Source organism: Oreochromis aureus, linkage group 4 (genome assembly GCF_013358895.1).
Source record: "Oreochromis aureus strain Israel breed Guangdong linkage group 4, ZZ_aureus, whole genome shotgun sequence".
Lineage (NCBI taxonomy): Eukaryota > Metazoa > Chordata > Actinopteri > Cichliformes > Cichlidae > Oreochromis > Oreochromis aureus.
In genome coordinates, this window is record NC_052945.1 from 14,990,620 (window position 1) to 15,011,034 (window position 20,415).

General features: G+C 42.6%; 1 long non-coding RNA gene across 3 annotated transcripts in view; it reads right to left on the reverse strand.

The window, feature by feature from the left end:
* Positions 1 to 20,415, reverse strand: part of LOC116325229 — a 108,975-nt gene that overhangs the window by 45,649 nt on the left and 42,911 nt on the right. The window contains exons 2-3 of one of the 3 annotated variants that reach the window (XR_005612892.1): positions 1,803 to 2,455; positions 701 to 1,378 (exon numbers count right to left, since the gene is read on the reverse strand). This is a non-coding gene — a long non-coding RNA (uncharacterized LOC116325229). The other 2 variants (XR_004199838.2, XR_005612893.1) reach the window with 2 other exon arrangements.

Consider the following 20,415-nt stretch of genomic DNA (forward strand, 5'->3'; position numbering starts at 1 on the left):
TATATGTATATATACATATATATGATTGACAGGTGTTCCAGTACCACTGAGGTCAAAGTTATAGTGCTCAAAGCACTTTCCTCTCACCTTGAATGGAGTTACTGTATGAGCGGTGGGAGGGCATGCTCCTTTTTATGAACACTGTATCCACACTGTGGATTTATTTCAGCTGCACCTGGTCTTTAACAACTTATAACAGGTCATTGCTCTCTAGGCTGTGAACACCCGGCAGTGCAGGTGCATAGCCAGTGGCTGTGCTCAACCCATGCATGTGAAATATTAAACTGAGCCATTTTTCCATACAGTTACAGATGCATATGTAATGATGTTAGAGAATAATGAAGAGAAGTTTTCACCTACTGAACAGGTGAACTTAATGAGAGTTTGGCTTTCTTTGTCAAAATACACAGCTCCCTACTGACAATGAGCAGAAACACACCTTCTGTGTTGGTATCCATAAGTATGTTCCTAATGAGTCCACTTCCAAAAGAATTTAAGTATAATTGTAATTTGGTAGAGAAGATATGGGCACCCATGTGGGTGTGTTGAGAAGATAAGAACAGAACCTTTGGCCAAAGTAGACAGTGCTGAATGCATTGTCACGTCTCGAATATATAACATAAATAAAAACCTCCATAAGTTAAGCATACTTATATTTTTTGCTGACACAAAGGTTTTTATATTGACGTTGTCCACATACCTGCGGAATCAGGAGATGCGCACATATTATCCAAATCACTGGACATCCACTGGAGCACAGCTTCCAAAATATAATCCAAGATATCCAACTGTGCAAAAATAAAAATCCACCAAATACAGATTTCATTTTCGAAATCAGCATATAACATTGACCATCTATAAAAATGTCAGCACTTGACCACGCGTGTATCCCAAATATCCCAAGAGACTTGTCCAGCAGCTGAATCTGTGGCAGGAGTAGAAACTCATCCCAGACTGAAGTCACCATTTCCTTATAACACGCGAAAAGATCCATAGCTGGAGTTTTCAATCCATCAGCTGCTGTCATCGTGATCACGTTTAAACAAAAAAACAAAACAATAATAATAATAACTTCTCCACGTTTGTCAATGTCGCCATTAATCCCGTTAATGCGTCCAAAGAGCCCCAGCATTAAACGATTTACGCCCAGGCAAATCCAGCAAATCAATCAGAACGATTATTTCCGAAGATGCTGATTCCTCCTCAAGGTCCAGCGCAATGATGGTCTCTGCGGCAGCTGCAGCCAGAGTCTCTGCTGACACGACGCGCTCTCGTCAAGAGCCGCAGCTTCACTGAGCCATAGTTTGTGCGGAGCGCCTCAGCACATGCTGTTTTCACCAAACGTAGTTGCGCAATGCATGACGGTAAGTGGAGTTAACTGGAATAGGAAAACAGCAGCAAGTTTAAACCTTAAAAACAAATTTTAAAGACAAAAAAAGAAAGAAAGAAAACACGGAACGCAATGAAATGATTTCACAGGTTAACCTTAAAATAATGAAAGTAAAGTAAAGGTGAAATAACTTTTAAAAACTGTTACCTGCATTAGAAATTAGATCATTTTTATCATTATTATTATTAGTAGTACTAGTATTTGTATTATTATTCTCTAAATATCAGTAAAGCTGTCATGGATATCAGCTGTTACAATCTCTGTTGCAATCGTTCATCACCTGTCAGTTTCATTCCAGGTTGCGTGTGAGCAGTGTGTGTGAGTAATAATGATCATCTGTAGCTGTGCAGAGATACAGAGATGTCGGTGGCTTGAATCACCTTCCCATGAATGAATCTCTTGTCTTTCTTACCTCACTTTCATGTCCTAACCACCTCCAGGCTTGCTTGTATTGCCTGGATCACGCTCTCAAGCTTCAAAACAAGGCCTGGATTCACGGGAATGGAGCACAGATCAAAATCAGAACAGAACCCACTTACTTACAATAAGCTGAAGCTAAGTAAAGTTGGACATTTCTTCTCACTCACTGTGGACTGTGGACTCAAAGCTTGCATACATGTTTGCTATTATTTGTGATTTTGTTGTGTATTAGACTGTTTTTTTTTAACTTCATCATATTTAAGAAGTACTCTGATGAAGCGTTTAAGACTAAAACACAGCAGAGAGGATATAAGTGACAACAAAGCTGGGATAAGGGAGTAAAGTTGATAAACTCTGACCTAAGCCAAAGAAAAAAAACCATGAATAAATAAAAAAGTATATTCACATAGAAGTTATATCAGTCTTTATTATACTTTCCTTCCTCATACATTACTCCCTGTTCACACAGGACCTGGCACCGTTCCATTCCACTTTTTACTTCGCCCTTTTGGCTGCGATCCAGTCCAGTCCAGGAGTACCTGAATTGCACGCGATTCTGTCAATTGCAGGTACTTGATGGCTTTCTTGTGTGCAGGGGTTGAAAAGTTGCTGGAGGTTTGCGCACACAGCATTGCGTGACTAGCGCTGGGGACGAAAACACAAAGACATTGTTTTCAGTGATCAAACCCCCTTTATAGTAACTCAACAGCATTCCTGTCTCACATTCCTAAGCCACCGCTGCTGTGTGAAGGGTTTTTTTCTTTCCTTTAAAAAAAGGAAGAAAGGAAAAAAGAAAGAAAAGGAGGGTTGCACTTTTTTAATCTGGTTCACTGTGTCGACCTCGCTTCTTCCACAAGTTTTCTCGTAGCTCATTAATCATTAATCAAGACTGAATTAAAGTATTAGTTGAGGCAATTATCTGGCATGGGGTAATTAAGAGGTGTTTATCCCTTATCCAAAACAATGTGATGAATGTAAACACAGTGTGCCAGCTTTCATGTTAAGCCAGCAGCCAGCTGAACAGCAGTATAAAATCAAATGAAAATGCATTGCTTCTCAGTGTATCCCCTTAAAACATGCGCGGGTGGGATTTCCAGGTTGTTTGTGCAACTGCCTGCAAATGTGTTTATGCTCACTTGTGTGCATCCTCCTACACCGTGTCTCCACTCACGCCAGCATGCGTCTGTAGGTATGTGCTAATGTGCACACAAATGTTTTCCAGATTGGTGTGACAAGGATAATCATATCCAGGGAGCACAAACCCATGCTGAATGCTTCTCACACAGATGGGAGGAAAAAGGAGGAATGCATTAAAAAATCCCGGGGAAACGAGACTGACTGAGTGTACACCCACAGACAGTCGTGCAAGTGTAAAACTTATGATATGTGGAAATCTACCGGCAAAGGAGCCAAGCGAGGCCGCCATCACCTGGAGTGGGTGAAACAAATCTAATATTTACTGAAAGCGATGACCCTCATGACCTTCTGCTTTCAACATAGAAAACATAGAGACGAGGACAATTGAGTCAGTCATATCTCCAGTGTGTGCTCTGAGAGTGATTAAGACTAGAGCACATTCATTACTGGCCCAGCTCAGACAGAGAGGGGCTTCAGAGCAGAGCCCTTGTGTTGGACTGTTTGGATGTCCTATCCCCTTGTATCTCTTTGACTACTTCCAACACAAGGCTCTATTCAACCAGACTGGGAACAAATGTTTCCTTATGTGACCCTGAGTACCCGAGCTTCAGCAGGATATAGAGAAGAGCCTATGAGACTGAAAGAGAGACATTACTGAAGGCCGTACCTCTGCTCTTATAGAGAGATATGAGCTGGATCGCAGGTGGGGACAGGGGGAAGGATGGTAATGACCTTACAGAAATAACAGGGTGGATGACACAATGACACATGTTTCCCAATAACTATATGCTGTTTCTTTGGTATGGCCCCAACCACAAAATTGCTAGCCTGCTTAGGTTTCCGTTCTTTATTTTCTCACTTTCCCACTTCTCATGAGTGTTATTACTTCTACATCCGCCTGGGAATTAATTGGGTAAATATCAGCCAGGAAACATGAGGTTAGATTCCATGTTGGCAGCTCATGTAATTTCACATACAGCCAACATGCAGATTTCCGTCTGTTTTTTTGGCACGCCTGTGGGAATGGGCAAAGTGTAGCAAAACAGAGGTCAAGGCAAGGTTTCACACTGAAGTGGGTGAAAATTTCTCATGTGAAACTAAAAATGGCTTTCACCAGTTTTACATAATGAGACATAATGTGGCGTGTACCTCTTTTCTATAGAATCAGCCAGGATAAAGAGCTAATCCTCTTGTGCTATGAGACTGATAGAGCTGGAGTCTTTCCAGCACCTTAGGGAGTCAGATCTATGGAAGAGAGAGCCTTTCAAAGAAAACCATGTAATCAATGGCACAATCCCCCTCAAACCCCCTCATTCGATTGATGCTAACCGTAAAGATTTTGGTAAATCAGTTCGCTCAAGCCTTTCCCATCTCATCCTGCATTAAGATGTCAAACTGTAACTGGAGTTCCAGTGTTTACCCAACCAGGTTTTCTCACTTGAGGAGAAATTAAATGAACTTTTGGCCCGGACTAGGCGTACAGAACCACTGACATGCAGCCTATATGACTCATTCAGTCTTACACTGGGCAGAGGGGGAATTTATTCGGAGAAACACACCCTTGCTGGCGTGTACCATAGTTTGATCATTGCAGGTGTCTTGGTTTATTGGGTTTCTATGTCAAAGAGCAAACCTTAGTCTATAAAAACCTCAATTTAAAGCTCTAATTATGAAAACACTAAGCACCAATGAGCATGCAGCTGCATACCTACGAGTGCATTTCAAGGAGCAGGAGTTCTGTCTTGGTGACTCTACAAAGAGCCCACATGAAGTTTAAAATTTTAAACAGGAAAAAATGAAGGTAAGGCTAAAATTGTTCAAATAGGGGAAATACTATGAGTAAGTTTATACCTCTAGTTGGAGAATAAGCATATGAAGCCTTTTTTAAATTTTTCCTCTGGATGCTTTTCTAAATGTGTGTGTGTGTGGGGAGGGGTCGGGGGGGGGCGGCTAGATTTTGGTGGCAAGCAGTGTGTAGGCAGCTGGGAGTGTGGCAGGGCTATGCGTGACTAGGAGAAATACACCTGTCTCTGTGCTCAGGTATGGAGGGGGAGTCGGCAAGCAGGGGCCTGCCAGGTGAACAATGCTCCCTATTGTACCTTGCGCTCTGACTGCTGATACTCGCAGGAGAGGAAGCCCTGATCCCAGTGTGTGCGTAGCTCGCTTGCCCGTCTCTCCCTCCCAGCTCACACAATCACACGAGATACACAGCCAAATTATTTATAGTACACATATTGCGCTGACCGCAGGCGCCCTGAGCTAAATCCCAACAACTCTGCCTTTTACACGCAAGTTGCCAATCAGAGCAGTGACTGACAGATTTTTTTATATCCAAAAAGTTGAAATGTTGGATGTAAAAGTTATAATTGTGTTGAGGATATTTTGTATGAGCAGTATTATGAAGGGGAATATACAACAAGCTATCATAATAATATAAATGGAAAAACATGTCTTAATAGGTGTGAATGTTATTCGTACAGAGATTATTCAGAGGTGTCACTTTAAGGGTCTATAATTGAGAGCACACAATGTAAATACATGACGTGACTGTTGATAGTAATCTATTATCAGTTCTACCCCAACCCATGTTTTCCAGCCTTTTTATTCTCGTTGCAGATAAGGCAATTTTGAGATGGAGAGTCATGCAGATACTGTAGATTGCAGATAGAAGAGACCCCCAAAGAAAGTAAAAGGGAGGTCGCCCATTGGTGAATTACTGACACTCTCTGTGCTTTCAGCAACAAAAGCTGTCTCTCATTTTGTTGTGATTTGTTGGGCAATTATAGAGAAAAAAAATGAACAGGGTAACTATGGGGAGGGTCTGGAATGTGTGGGAATGCTAAACATCTGCTTTGAGAAGTTTTAGTTCTGGGTTGAGCTTGGACAGTCGCAAGTAAATATCTCTGCCAAACAGAAACTCCAGCTGTTCCACAGATGGCATCAGTTATTTTGTCCCATTTGGTGTTAAAAAAAACATTTTTGCCTTAAAATGATGTAAGTTCCTTTGATCTTCCTTAACCTTTTCCATTGTGTGACAAGGAGAGCTGCAGTGTGAATGCCACCACTTATCTATTCCTGTTAAATTCCTTGACTTGTGTCGGTGTGTGCTTGTAGGCATGTATAACACCAACGCTATCTCATGTGAGTGTGTGTGTGCTCACTGACTAATGAAATACAGTCTTCATAAAGGTAGTATTGTTAAGTTGCGTGCGAAGCTCATGCTTTAGGCTTTGGGTCCCCGCCCACCCCTGTAAACCACGGCCTTTTTTTCCTCTCCTTTTTTGCCTTCTACACCTTCCCCTTTCTCTTTGTTACAGGTAAACATTTGATGTCCGCACGCAATCCCCGGAGAGTCTCCTCCCCTTGTTCTTTCCTCAGCTCCAAGGCTTACTCACACTCTCTTTTACACACACTTACCACACACCTCTCATTCTCGGTCTCTCGCTCATGCACTCTCTGACACGCAACCTTTCCCTCCCCATTCTTCTGAAATTCCTCTCCTCACTGACTCAGCACCTGTTTCCTATAGAGGACATGAAGTTTCTTTCTGTTGCTCGAGAAACTGGTTGAATATCTGATTGACTCTAAACATTCAGTTTCACAAACACTTTGCACACACGTTTTCTGTTACTGAACGTTAGTCTCCTTTGTCTGTGTTGCTCCTTCCTGTTTGTTGTATTCGGTTTTTTTAACCCGTTTGTCCTGCAGTATTGTGTTACATTACATGAAGTTTGTTTGCCTCTTTTTTATTTCTATGTGGTTGTATTTTTTTAACATGTTCAAAATAAAGATTCAGTTCAATTCAAAGTTATGGACAAAACCAACAAGACTTATTTCAGTAAATTTGCTTTTTTAATTCAAGTTAATGTTGCCAGAATCAAAACTAGAATTCCTCCTGGAATCACACTGACCACAACAAAGTCTCAGATACCGGAAACCGATAAACACAGGGTTGGTGTGTTGAAGTTTCCTTGGGCAAGACACCAAACCCCAAGATCCTCCTGAGAGTAGGCTAGGTTCTTAGATGGTTTTGCCTGCAGCTTTCAAGAATTTAAGGTTAGATAGTAATATACAAGCACTTAATATTTAATATTTCATTGCCAACTACATGCATGTCGCATCCCATGACTGCATCCCTTAGAGTTGGCACCATATGCTAAAGCTTGCCTGCCAGATTACGCAAAACTGCCTTTCTGCTAGTTTCCATGATAGTCGGTGCTCCAAGAACCACATTTTGTCACAGACTCATAAGATGAAAACATGCCTGCTTTGCTGTCACTTCTAGTAATATCGATACCAACAAAATTACCTTTGGCACACTAGAAAATAATCTGCATTGGTGGGGGTACACCCTGGATACGTTTCCAGCCCATCATAGGGATAAAAGAGAGACAGAAAACCACATCTATTGACAGTTTAGATTAACCTAAAAAGTGTGTACGGTCAGTGAGGGGAAAATGAAAACACAGCCCAGAGTCTGCTTTCTGTGAGGTGACAATGCTACTGAGCACCACCATCGTGATATGATCCGACAATCCAAAATATGAGAAAAGGAAAGAAATGGATTCCTCACTGATTTAAATCAGAAAAGAATTTACTGTTTTAACCACATTCAACTTGTGTAAACTTCAATTTTCTGTTTCAGGTGTTGTACATGGTTTTGGTACAGCTTTTACTGAGATACAAAAATATGTGTGAATAACTTCCAAAATATTTATTGGTGTGTGTGTGAATGATTATGATCTAACACTTAAACTCCTGGGGAAGGTAATAAAACAAGTCCAAATCTGGTCTGCAGACTCAAGCTCTAGTACCACTGCCAACCTCAGTCACGCACTTCCTTTGAGCTGCACTTCACCACAAACTGTGAAGCTATGAAAAGTCCTGTCAGGTTCCGATACACGAGGATCCATGATTAATGACCGTCATGGCTAAGCGGGGGAAACCCAAAACCTCTGTGCCAATGTTAGCAGCATCAAATAGAGCTGAAATCACTGAAAATGAATGCAAGAGTAAAGGAGAATCGTTTTATCATGTCAAGGACACACACACACACACACACAATGCAAAACCCACACAAACGTGCATGTCTGTACACATACTCACATGCTGCGTAGTAACAAACCCGAAAGTGCTTGCAAAGTTCGCACATGAGAGATAACTGCATATACATATCGCTGTTCTCCAGTATGCTTAGATCATATATGAACAAAGATTTAGGTTACTTGATAAATAAATGTAATAAATGAGTCCTGCCTCCATCTATCAGTTTTTTTCTCCTCATCCAATTCAGCATCGCAGCATTTTACTGCTGCCATAGCAGTAAAAGGTGGGGTGCACCCTGGAACACACAACCAATCACACTGACACCTACGCTCAATTTAGAATGACCAGTTAAATAACCCCATGCATGGCTACGGACTGTGAGAGGAAGCAAACATATCCAGAAAAAACCCACAAGCTTCACACAGAACAGCCACAGCCAACTGGTGAATTTGATCCCAGGACCTTCATGCTGTGAGGCAACAGCACTAACCACTGCACCACCTTACTGCCCGGTGAGTCCCTCTTTGCTCTTTTTTATTTGGGAAAGTCAGACTGTCAGAGAGGAAAAGACAGTCCCAAGCAGCCACAAAAGAAATTATTTCAATCCCTTCATTGTTGTCTCCTGTGATCATTGTGCCTGCTGCTCTCTTTCATCAAGGGCTTTTGGCTCCCTCCAACCAGCCCAATTAGTAGCCCTGCAGAGGTGAAGTGTATTATGCAAATACAAACAGTTACTGTACCAGCTTGAGCAGCCCCCATGGGTAGCGTACAACAAGGCTATGTTAAATGAATATTAGATTTGTTGTGCCTACAACAAGTTACCTATTGTTGTTGTGGCCTTTCTGCTGCTCTGGAAAAGCCATTCAAACAAGATAATCTGTCTGCATCTCGTCAATGCAGCTCACTGTTTCACTGTGCTTGGACGAAACACTGACACAAAGGGGCTGTTTGATAGGGGATATGAAGCAATTGGTGCAGGGGACTAAATAGATATTTCTTACAGCCACTGCTGCTTGTCACTGGACCACTGAATACGGCACAAACACTCTAAATGAAAATATCAGAATTTCCCACACATTTTTACAATGCATCACCTTTCCCGTAACTTAAACTGTGTAATATTTTTTGCCATTTGAGTCCATTGTTTCATATTGAGTTCATTTCTGTCTCTCTCTCTCTGCTTTCATTGCAAACAATTGCTTTTGTCCCTGTCCTGGATAGGTGTGATGGTTGGGTCAGAGCTGTGAAAGGGCTGTATTGTCCTTCTTCACACCCCAAGGTGTGCTTGGAGAGAGACCAACAAAGTGGTAACTAAACAGTGAAACAAGTTTTCTCTGTAAGTTTGTACCACATGGCTCCTCAAGGAACCATTGTTCCCTTTCATTACCCACATCATGTGGGAAATATTTCAGTATGTATCCATAAAATTAGCCAATAATACAAACTGTGCTTTTTTGAGAAGTTAGAAGGCTAATGTAATTTTGACAGAAAGTCACGCAAATGAAGGCTGCTATCAAAGTTCTCCCTATTTTTTGTTAAATTTGGTGACTGCGTCACTTCTACTTTTTACACACTGTAATGTTTTATTAATAGAAAAAGCTGTCACAAAGGCAAATTTCAGGGTGTTCTGTAGCTGTCTAGTTTGTCTGTGTCACTTTCTCTCTGGTCACGTCAGGCAGCTGTTTGCAAACAGTCTTTCCCACAAGCCAGTCATTTAATAACAGGGTTGAGTTGGACTATAATGACTGCTTTCTGGCACGCTCCAGCAGAAGAAAAGAAGCGCACTGGCAAAGCACCTTTGAATACAAAAAAATAATCAACAATAAAAAGCAAAAAGTGTGTTGTGATTGTCATCATTGGTGCATATTTTAAGAAAAAAAAATTCCAACTACCAAAAATCAGAAAGCCATATTTCATTTATGTTATGACATAATCACCACTTTCTTATACTGTATTTCACATTACTGATTTAAAAGGAACATGGCCTCTTGCTCTGAATCGTAAATATATCTTAACAACCACTTCAAAATAAAAGTAAACATTTACTATGATTTACAGTATCAGTATAATTAGCTTTAGCTCTTATTTTGTCACCCTTGTCCCCTTTTGGTTCCTGAAAACTGAATGACCTCAGAACATTTTGTTTACGTTTTCTTTCCCGACCGGTTCTTTTGAATCCTGTGCACACCGTGCCGCGGAGGCTCAGCGTATGGAGTCACTTTAGCATGCGCCTTTGATGTGTGAGAATGGTATGCCGAGGTCCAATTTCACTTGCTGACGCTGACTCACACAACTGTAAGCTAGCGTGACAGCAGAGGCAGGTTAATGTGTTCTCCCTCCAGGCAAATGCAGGGAAATATGAGTGACTGACTGTTGCCTTTAGCCAGAAGAGATGAAACACAGAGAGAAGGAAGTTCTGTTTGAACAATTTGAAGGTTTTTATTTGCAAGCACACCTTTCAAGAAATAATTACATAGGGTTTGTGTTATCTTTGCATTTAAGAAGTCAAGCAGCAATAATTTGTGTGATGTAACACGCTTATTGTATACGACTCAGTGCACACATGAGGATCATCACAATCCACGAGTAAAAGCACACTCTCCCTCCCCCTGGGTAGATACAGTGTCCCCTGAGCTCTGTTTAAACCATTATGTGCCTCTAACATGTATGTCCCTTAAATCTATATTCAGAACCCCAACAGAGAAAGAGTCCATGGCAGCTTTCAACATGCCTGAAATTGATTTTGTGCTCTAGTCGTTCTTTAAATAAGTGTCTTTTAGCACATTCAAAGTCCAGAGAGAGTTTAAAAAGAATGAATTAATCCACCGATGCATGTCAAATTTAAATACAACAAAAGAACAAAGCGACACATCGGACTCATAAGATAACAGACCCTGTCTACATCAACCTTAGCGATGTTGTGCATCTGTATATAAAATAAATGTTGTTATGAACTCTAAACTTATAAAATCCTGTCTTTCAGATGGCTATCAAAGTGTTAGAGAAAAAGACGCTTTAAGAGAAACATAATACCAGGGCCAAAGCACAACTAAAACATATCTGTGGCAGCATTGTATATATTTCCCACAACCTGAAATACACCCTCAGCACTTAACTGCACAACCATATTGAGATAATGTGGGTTTGAGGGGAAAATAGATCTAAGGGCAAAGAGAAGTGGGCAAGTTAAGTAGTGTGTGGTGGTGGGTTGTAAAGGTTGGATGATATATTCTAAGAAGTAAAGTATGCGTGTGTTTTGGTGTGTGTGTGGTTTATAGGGGCTGAATGGGGCACTACTTTTTAAAGATGAGATACTGCAACACGTCCACTGCTGGTGGCCCCTTTTTTTTTAAATGTGGAGGTCACGGTATCATCACTCACAATAATTTAGGAATCAGTGGGTGTAGGTTTAGAGGTTTGGGTTGTAATAAATTAATAAAGAAAGGTCTGATGTATTCATAAGCGAGAGTAAGCCACTGATATACAATATATATTAGACACACACACACAGAACAAACATTAAGTGTCTCGCCTCTTTCTACTGGCTGGCATTTATAGTGCTAACAATGGACTATAAACCTCACAGTAGCTCTTTATGATGGTGAAGGATCTGCATTTTTATTAGGGGCAAACGTTGAAATTACAACTCATTCTTCTCCCAAGCATTGCAATGCGCAATCCCCACCTGTGACACAAAGTCCAGAGTCTGCTGCCAACACACTGAGGATGACGTCAAGGATTGGTTTACCTACTGAACCCCAGTCAGCCAGGTGAACTCTGGCTCACCTCCCAGACTGGTCATCACTGGCTGAAAACTACAGAACACAAATAAGGCATACTAATTTTAATCTTAAATATAAATGCAAACAAGCGAATATGCAGAAATCAAGCGTTAAACACGAGATGTTGAATAACGCTTAATTATTATTGTAGGACTATGCTGAGAAGGAATTGCATTTTTGCATTGAGTGTTCCTTCCTGTAAACCTGTTATTATGTTATATAGGTGTGCGGAGTTTGATAACATCACGCTGACATGTCAACAGAAGTTGACTCATGTTCTTGGAGTAGCTATAATTATTTTCCCTTCCTGGCGGCTGAAGGTAAATTATGATTACAAGTACAGATGAGTGAAGCAAAAAAAAAGGACATAGATCGAACTGCATCAGCGGACAAAGTCTGCTGAAATATTTGACCAGGAAATGCGTAGAAAAAAAATCATACTGATTAAAATGGACGTGGATTGAAAGACTCATGAGTGACTGTGACAAAAAGGTACGCACCTCATACGTGGCAACCTGGATGTGTATCCAGAAATATGGTTGTTAAGCTCGGTGTGAATGTTTGAGGGCACTTACAGCTGCTGTGTGGAGAAGTGTTGCCCCGAGGGCCGCGGCAGCATGAGTGTGAGCTTTGTGGTGCTCTGGAAACAAGAAAAGCGGCTCTGTTTTTGGATCGCTGTCTTGGCTTTGTATGAACGCTTCCTGGCACGCAGTCAAGATTCTGCCCCTAGTGAGGGAAGATTAATGACAGCAAGTCACGGAAAGGCAGAGAGCAGAGGAAAGCAAAGGAAAGCAATAGGGTGAGAGGGGAAAGACAGGAGGGATAGGGGGTAAAACAAAAGGTAACGGCTGTTTTGTTGGCGTGATGGTAGCAGGTATGAGTAAAAGGTGTGTGACTCTGTGAGTGTTTGTGCCTGGGTGTGCATCAGTAAGAGTACAATACTAACAGAGATTACGAGGATTAGTGGAATCCTCATAAACATTCCTGACAGTTGTACAAACATGATGAATATAATCGCTGGACAAAAGGCCATGCCCTCTTTAAATTTCATCTCTGTAAATCCAGCTAATGTCCACATACTCTGGTTATCTCACAAAACCTTAGCCTACTCCTCCAGCTGTGGTCAATCTCCATATTCGCACAACACCTTCAAATCTGACGGAGGGTGAGAGATAGCTACAGGCTTTGTTTAGCTAAGGTCTAGACATTACAACCCCTGTCCTGTAATGACACTTGAACAGACAGAGTAGTGAATCCTCATATGGCGTTCCCTCATATTGTACTCACAATAGCTTGAACATCCTAAGAAGTAAAGTAGTTGAAATGTCAAACTTGGATCAAGAGATCAAGCTTCACAAGTGGGAAAGCACAGACTTGGAAGAGAAGCAAAGAGAAAAAAACAGAAAGGCATCAAGAGTTCTTCTTTTAGGTAACATGGATCACGACTAGTCTGTGATGAAAGAGCCAAGAGCTGAGTAGAGCGTGATGCTGCCAGGGCTGACCTCTCTCCCCATCTCCCAGCCCAAAACCCCCAACCAAAGTATCAGCCTCAGGACAAGCACAGGTCATGGTGAACTCACTCTCCTCATTTCCCCTTTCTTTTCTTGACCACAAAAACAATGACATCACAGACTTTGGAGTCTCTGACAAACCTAAGTCTTTGTATCAGATGAAAAATGATCCTGAGAAGGAATATTCATCAAACTAAAGGGGAAAAGAGCGTGTGATTCTGTTTTTGTTTTTTTTTTGTCAAAACAGTTCACTTCATTCTCGAGCTATGCCAGGTTTTCCCTATGACAGTGAAGAGCAAACTGCTCCGTTTCATAGTGCCAGGACATTCGAACAATGTGAATGAAGGGAAACTGTAAAAGCCTTTTCATCCAAGAAGCATCTTCATACGATCTTTTTATCTGAAACTGAGGTTGCACAGAGGTCACTTATTCTTTATGCCATTCTATTAAAAGCAAAGTAAACAACAGGTAACTGTTGTTAGACGGCATGTGTAATGGGCTCAGCACAGATGCAGACTGGATCGTGACTCAGAGCAGCGACAGGTGACAAATGGTCTGTTCTTTTGTCGCAGTCGATCTCTTAGGGCTTCGCCAAACTTCCAGTGAACCTGGAGCAGTGCTGCTATTGCTGTAAAAGTGCCGTTGAACAGATTTTGAAAACAAAGAACTCCATGCTTCTCTCGCCGAGCTCCACTAGTGCACCTGGAGGAAATTAATTTAGCTAAGCAAAACAGTCAAAGCCCAGTGATACCTTTCAACACATTTTTTTCCTAATGGAATATTCACACTTGTGATATATTTTAATAAGTGTTTCTAGGATTGAAACTTAGCAGTAAGTAATTTGCAGATGACAGCAATGTAGCTGTCTGCATACACATTCCCATTTGGTCTCTAATACTTGAATTCTTTTGAGCCAAGTCATGCCCATACTTCCTATCCCGTGGACATGGTGTTTTACCCAAACACCTGCCACCCATTCTGCTGACTTTATCTGGGAGAGAGCAGAGTAGGTGGCGGGGAGTTAAGGAAGAAGGGAGGGGTGCTATTGTTGGCACACTCCTACGGTTCTGTAGGATGGAGAATGTGCAGAGGTGGAGAAGGGGATTAAACAGAGCAATATTATTCTTTCACAGACCTGCTTTGAATCAGAACTCAACACCACACATAAAGCTGTGAGGACTGGATGAGCTCATTGGGGGGAAAATGCCGCTGTAGTGACCCGGAAAAAAAATGGGAAAAAATGTCTAGCAGTAACAGGAAACAGAAATAAAGAGAGGAAAAAACTAGCTGGCTGAGGAATAAAACATAAGTCAACGTGTTTACCTTTCTTAGATGAAATAATAGCTTTTGGAGGCATTCCAGTTAAGGTTTCTGTGATCAATTTCCAATCCTGATTGGTCTTTGGGGGGTGTATTCCTATGGGGAAATATGGAAACGTAATGTCAAGTTCTTTCAATCGTCTTCACATTGTGGCTGAAAACTGGTTTGATGGTTGGTCAGATGCACACCTTTTTAGCTAGCATGAGTGCAATTCAAGAATATTCTATGTACACAAATTCACAAAAATGCCCTGAAAACATTTCCTCATTTAGCAGGACAGTGATCCATCCATCCATCCATCCTCATCCGCTTTATCCGAGATCGGGTCGCGGGGGCAGCAGCCTAAGCAGAGAAGCCCAGACCTCCCTCTCCCCAGCCACCTCCTCCAGCTCATCCGGGGGAACACCAAGGCGTTCCCAGGCCAGCCGAGAGATATAATCTCTCCAGCGCGTCCTGGGTCTGCCCCGGGGCCTCCTCCCGGTGGGACATGCCCGGAACACCTCACCCAGGAGGCGCCCAGAGGGCATCCTTATCAGATGCCCGAACCACCTCAACTGGCTCCTTTCGATGTGGAGGAGCAGCGGCTCTACTCTGAGCCCCTCCCGGATGGCCGAACTTCTCACCCTATCTCTAAGGGAGAGGCCAGCCACCCTTCGGAGGAAGCTCATTTCTGCCGCTTGTATCCGCGATCTCGTTCTTTCGGTCACTACCCACAGCTCGTGGCCATAGGTGAGGGTCGGGACGTAGATCGACCGGTAAATTGAGAGCTTCGCTTTTACACTCAGCTCCCTCTTCACCACGACGGACCGGTGCAGCGTCCGCATCACTGCAGCCGCAGCACCAATCCGTCTGTCGATCTCCGGCTCCCTTCTCCCATCACTCGCGAACAAGACCCCGAGATACTTAAACTCCTCCACTTGGGGCAGGAACTCATCCCCGACCGGAGTGGGCACTCCACCCTTTTCGGCTGAGAACCATGGCCTCAGATTTGGAGGTGCTGATCCTCATTCCCGCTGCTTCACACTCGGCTGCGAACCGTTCCAGTGCGAGCTGGAGGCCCTCACCCGATGAAGCCAACAGAACCACATCATCCGCAAAAGCAGAGATGAGATTCTGAGGCCACCAAGTGAAAGCCCTCCGCCACTTGGCTGCGCCTAGAAATCCTGTCCATAAAATTATGAACAGAATCGGTGATAAAGGGCAGCCCTGGCGGAGCCCATCACCCACCGGAAACGAGTCCGACTTATTGCCGGCAATGCGAACCAAACTCTTACAACGGTTGTATAGGGATCGAATTGCCCGTAGCAATGGGCCAGACACCCCATACTCCCGCAACACCTCCCACAGGACACCCGAGGGACACGGTCGAATGCCTTCTCCAAGTCCACAAAACACATGTAGACTGGTTGGGCAAACTCCCATGCACCCTCAAGTATCCTTGAGAGGATAAAGAGCTGGTCCAGTGTTCCGTGACCAGGACGAAAACCGCATTGTTCCTCCTGTATCCGAGGTTCGACTAACGGACGAACTCTCCTTTCCAGCACCCTGGCATAGACTTTCCCAGGAGGCTGAGGAGTGTGATCCCCTGTAGTTGGAACACACCCTCCGGTCTCCCTTCTTAAAGATGGGGACCACCACCCCGGTCTGCCAGTCCAGGGTACTGCCCCTGATCTCCACGCAACATTGTAGAGGCGTGTCAACCAGGACAGCCCTACAACGTCCAGAGCCTTCAGGAACTCGGGCGGACCTCATCAACACCAGGGGCTCTGCCACCGAGGAGTTGTTTAACTGCCTCAGTGACCTCGACCCCAGAAATTGGCGGGTCATTCCCTCATCCCCAGACTCTGCTTCCTCCTCGGAAGACGTGTCAGTGGGATTAAGGAGGTCCTCAGTATTCCTTCCACCGTCTGACAATTTTCTCAGTCGACGTCAGCAGCGCACCGCCAGCACTATACACAGTGCAGGTAGAGCACCGCTTTCCCCTCCCGAGACGCCTGACGGTTTGCCAGAATCTCTTCGAGGCAGTCCGAAAGTCTTTTTCCATGGCCTCTCCGAACTCCTCCCACACCCGAGTTTTTGCTTCAGCCACTGCCCGAGCCGCATTCCGCTTGGCCTGTCGATACCTGTCAGCTGCCTCTGGAGTCCCACAGGCTAACCAAGCCCGATAGGACTCCTTCTTCATCCTGGTGGCTCCCTTCACCTCTGGTGTCCACCATTTGGTTCGGGATTACCACCACGGCAGGCACCAACCACCTTGCGGCCGCAGCTCAATGCAGCAGCCGGCAATGGAGGCGCTGAACATGGTCCATTCGGACTCAATGTCCCCAGTCTCCCTCGGAATGTTGTTGAAGCTCTGCCGGAGGTGTGTGTTGAAGATCTCGCGGACTGGGGCCTCTGCTAGACGTTCCCAGCACACCCTCACTCACGCGTTTAGGTGCACCGGGTCTGTCCAGCGTCTTCCCCGCCACCTGATCCAACTCACCACCAGGTGGTGATCAGTTGACAGCTCAGCCCCTCTCTTTACCCGAGTGTCCAGAACATATGGTCGCAGGTCTGGTGATACGATTACAAAATCGATCATCGACCTGCGGCCTAGAGCATCCTGGTGCCACATGCACTTATGGACACTCTTATGTCCAGTGATCCTAAATATGAATAAATATTTAGCCAATGCAACTACATAAACATATGAAAATGTTCATATGAAACATGCTAAATGACCATTTGGAACTTTTGTTACTTTTCAGGTAGCCTTAAAATTACAGCTAAGACCTCATTAGCTGTCCTAGATTGTATACTGTCACACAGCATAACGTGCTAAACACACAAGTAACCACACCTGGTGGAAATCACTCTTTATGTTGAACATTTGTTGACAACTGACTCCATAAATGGCAAAGTGATTATGTTAATAGGGATGTTGATAATGCAAAAAGACCATCCACAGACTGCTATTTTAATTGAAAGAAATTCATTAACAGAAATACTGCCTTGACTTTGCCAATAAGTGAAGTTGTCATTAACTTCCATATCCAGACTCATCATGTGATATATGGTTATGGGATACTTTTTTTTCACAATAAGGGTCTATTTTTGAGTTGTGGCCACAACTTGAGGTATGACATTTTAGAAAGGGCTGAAATTTAGGTTACAATCACCTCAACCCCTAGAATCTCAGAGTACGGGAAGGAGTGACGATGTGCAGAAGATCAGAGATATATATAGACTTCAAAGTAAGAAGGAGAATCTTAAAAATACCACAGACTTTCTGAGTATTGTTCCTCTATAACCACAGTGTACGTATCTTCTGATAACTCTGTCCAGCAGGATAACACAGCAGGTCGCAAACCTCAAAGTTGTATCTTTATAAAAACTGTGATGCTATCATGTCAGTATGGACCAAAATCTCTGAGGAATGCACCTTGTTGACTCTATGCCCTTAAACATCAACCTCAGTTTGTGTCTCCTTTACTGTACAATACCTGGAAGTTATGGCATGGGTCCATAGTTACAATGTAACATGAGGAAATACTGTTTGTTTCTCTGCTAAATTACCAGGAAACTTTAATGCAGCACTTAAAATTGCTTACACACTACATTACTTACAGTGTAATTACTTCTGTTTCTTGTAAAAACCTGACTTGCTACCCTGTTATTCTAATATATCTACTTTTAAGTATTTGTATGTACATTTTAATTTAAAATAAAAATGCTGAAATTGTATTTAATTACAGGGGAATTATGCCCCTAGCTGTGGGCTATATTATAACATCTTAACTAAAATTTTTTTGCTATAATTGCCTGTAGAGGCTGATAAGCTTTACTTGTTTTTAGTTGTTACTGGTCCCTGTACAGCTGTAGTGAGAGCTTGGTTTGCACCGCCAGCAAGAAGTCTGATTGGAGAGACAGTTTTGTGCTTTTCATCAATTTGTTCTTATTATCTATGGACAGAATTTATAAGCACAGCCAAAGTTTCGAGTGTGATGTTTATGGTCTCAGGATCCCATCTCTGCTGTTTGGAGAGATTTGGTCCCATGGCTTAATTGAGCAATGACCTCCCAGCTTGCACTGGTTTGCAGCTGTGTGTGAAATGAATGTGATGGAAATCAACCTCCAAATCTGAGGCTGTAGGCAGAAATGAGCTTCCTCTAAAGTGCGTCTGAGCTCTGCCTTTGAGATAGGCTGAGATGCTCGGTCATTTGGTCTGCCTTAGAGCTCCAGGTTGTTTATTTCACTTACTTTATCATGGGATCAAATCGAGGGATCAAAATGACTCTTAGCAACTTCATCATATATATATATATATATATATATATATATATATATATATATATATATATATATATATATATATATATATATATATATATATATATTTATTGTTTTATTTAATAAATTATGCATATTACTAACAATAATTTCTTTCTTTAGATGACACTAATTACATAACTAATAAGGCTTTGAGAAGAAATGTGTTTTGCTATTGTTATTATTTTGCTCTGCTTCTGAATTATTCTTGGGGGACCCGGGTAAGCAGGTAAATACGTTAATAGGATCGTTAATAGGATCAGAGTTAAGAATTAAGTCCATTATGAAGGCAAAAGGGGGTCCATCCTGGTATTAGCAAGGTGTATTTAATGAAGTGGCCAGTGAGTGTGTGTTTGCAGCTGTATTTTAGTTAGTCTAATGTTGATTGTATAATAAGCACACCTTTATACTTCAAAATCATAGCTTGAGATTAACCAGCCTGCAGACAAAGGTGGGTAGTGAACTTGTTGAGATTTGCTGAAGTGGTTATGGGTGTGAAGTAGGAAGAGAGCAATAGTCGGTCATGGACTACAGGGTACAGAGAGGGCAGTGTGTAGAGGAGAGAGAATCTAGGATGGACAGGCACAAAGGGACCATTGGTTTGGCTGAGACGCAGCATGAATCCAGTCGGAGTTCCGTGGGAATACTGAGCTCAGTGAGACAGATCTCCCTCTCTCTCTTCTCAATGAGTTTGTGACGGAGAAGAGGAGAAGGAGACATCAAAAAACGCCCTCACAAGCAGCCCTCACTGACACACTGTGAGCATAATTTCAAACCAACACAAGATATGCAGCCTAGCAACACTTCTAACAAGGAAGTGAAACTAGAAAAGAAAGACTGTTCTGAGGAACTCTGGAATACATTATCTGTAATTATTAACACGCACATTTGATAGACTTCCTGTTCTTGTTGAACAAACAACAGAAATAATTAGAGTTGTGTTTCCTCGTACATCAATACCTGGAAAAGTTTATTTCTGCCAAATTCTGCTTCCAAATACTTCTCATCCCCTACAGCCAAGTCCCCCCCCGACCATTTGTATCTGTATCATTACCCACGCCAACACATGTAGCAATCCAAAGTACACACCAATTCCCATGAAATAGAATCTGATCCAAAACTACTACAGAAATCCCATTGTTCTCCATCATGCAACACTGAGCCTTCACAATCAGACCCTATTGGGAAACTGCACTCGTGTTGAACGGAGCACCAAAATACACATATGGATACAGCTTCTAGCTCTGGGGAGATGGGTGGGGGCGCTGGGCAGCACAGGAAACATTACAAGAACATGTAAACCAAAAGCTTGTCAAGTTTTAAGCTTACATATTAATTACACTATTTTAACTCCTAATTCAATAAGTTGTCACATGGTGGTTTAACTGTATTTACTTAAATTTTTAGTTTATCTGTCTTCCTCTAAAGCAAGGATGGGCTGTTGTGGGGGGCTGCACCAGTAAGCTAAACTCAATTCTGAAGTGATTAAATTTTAATTTAA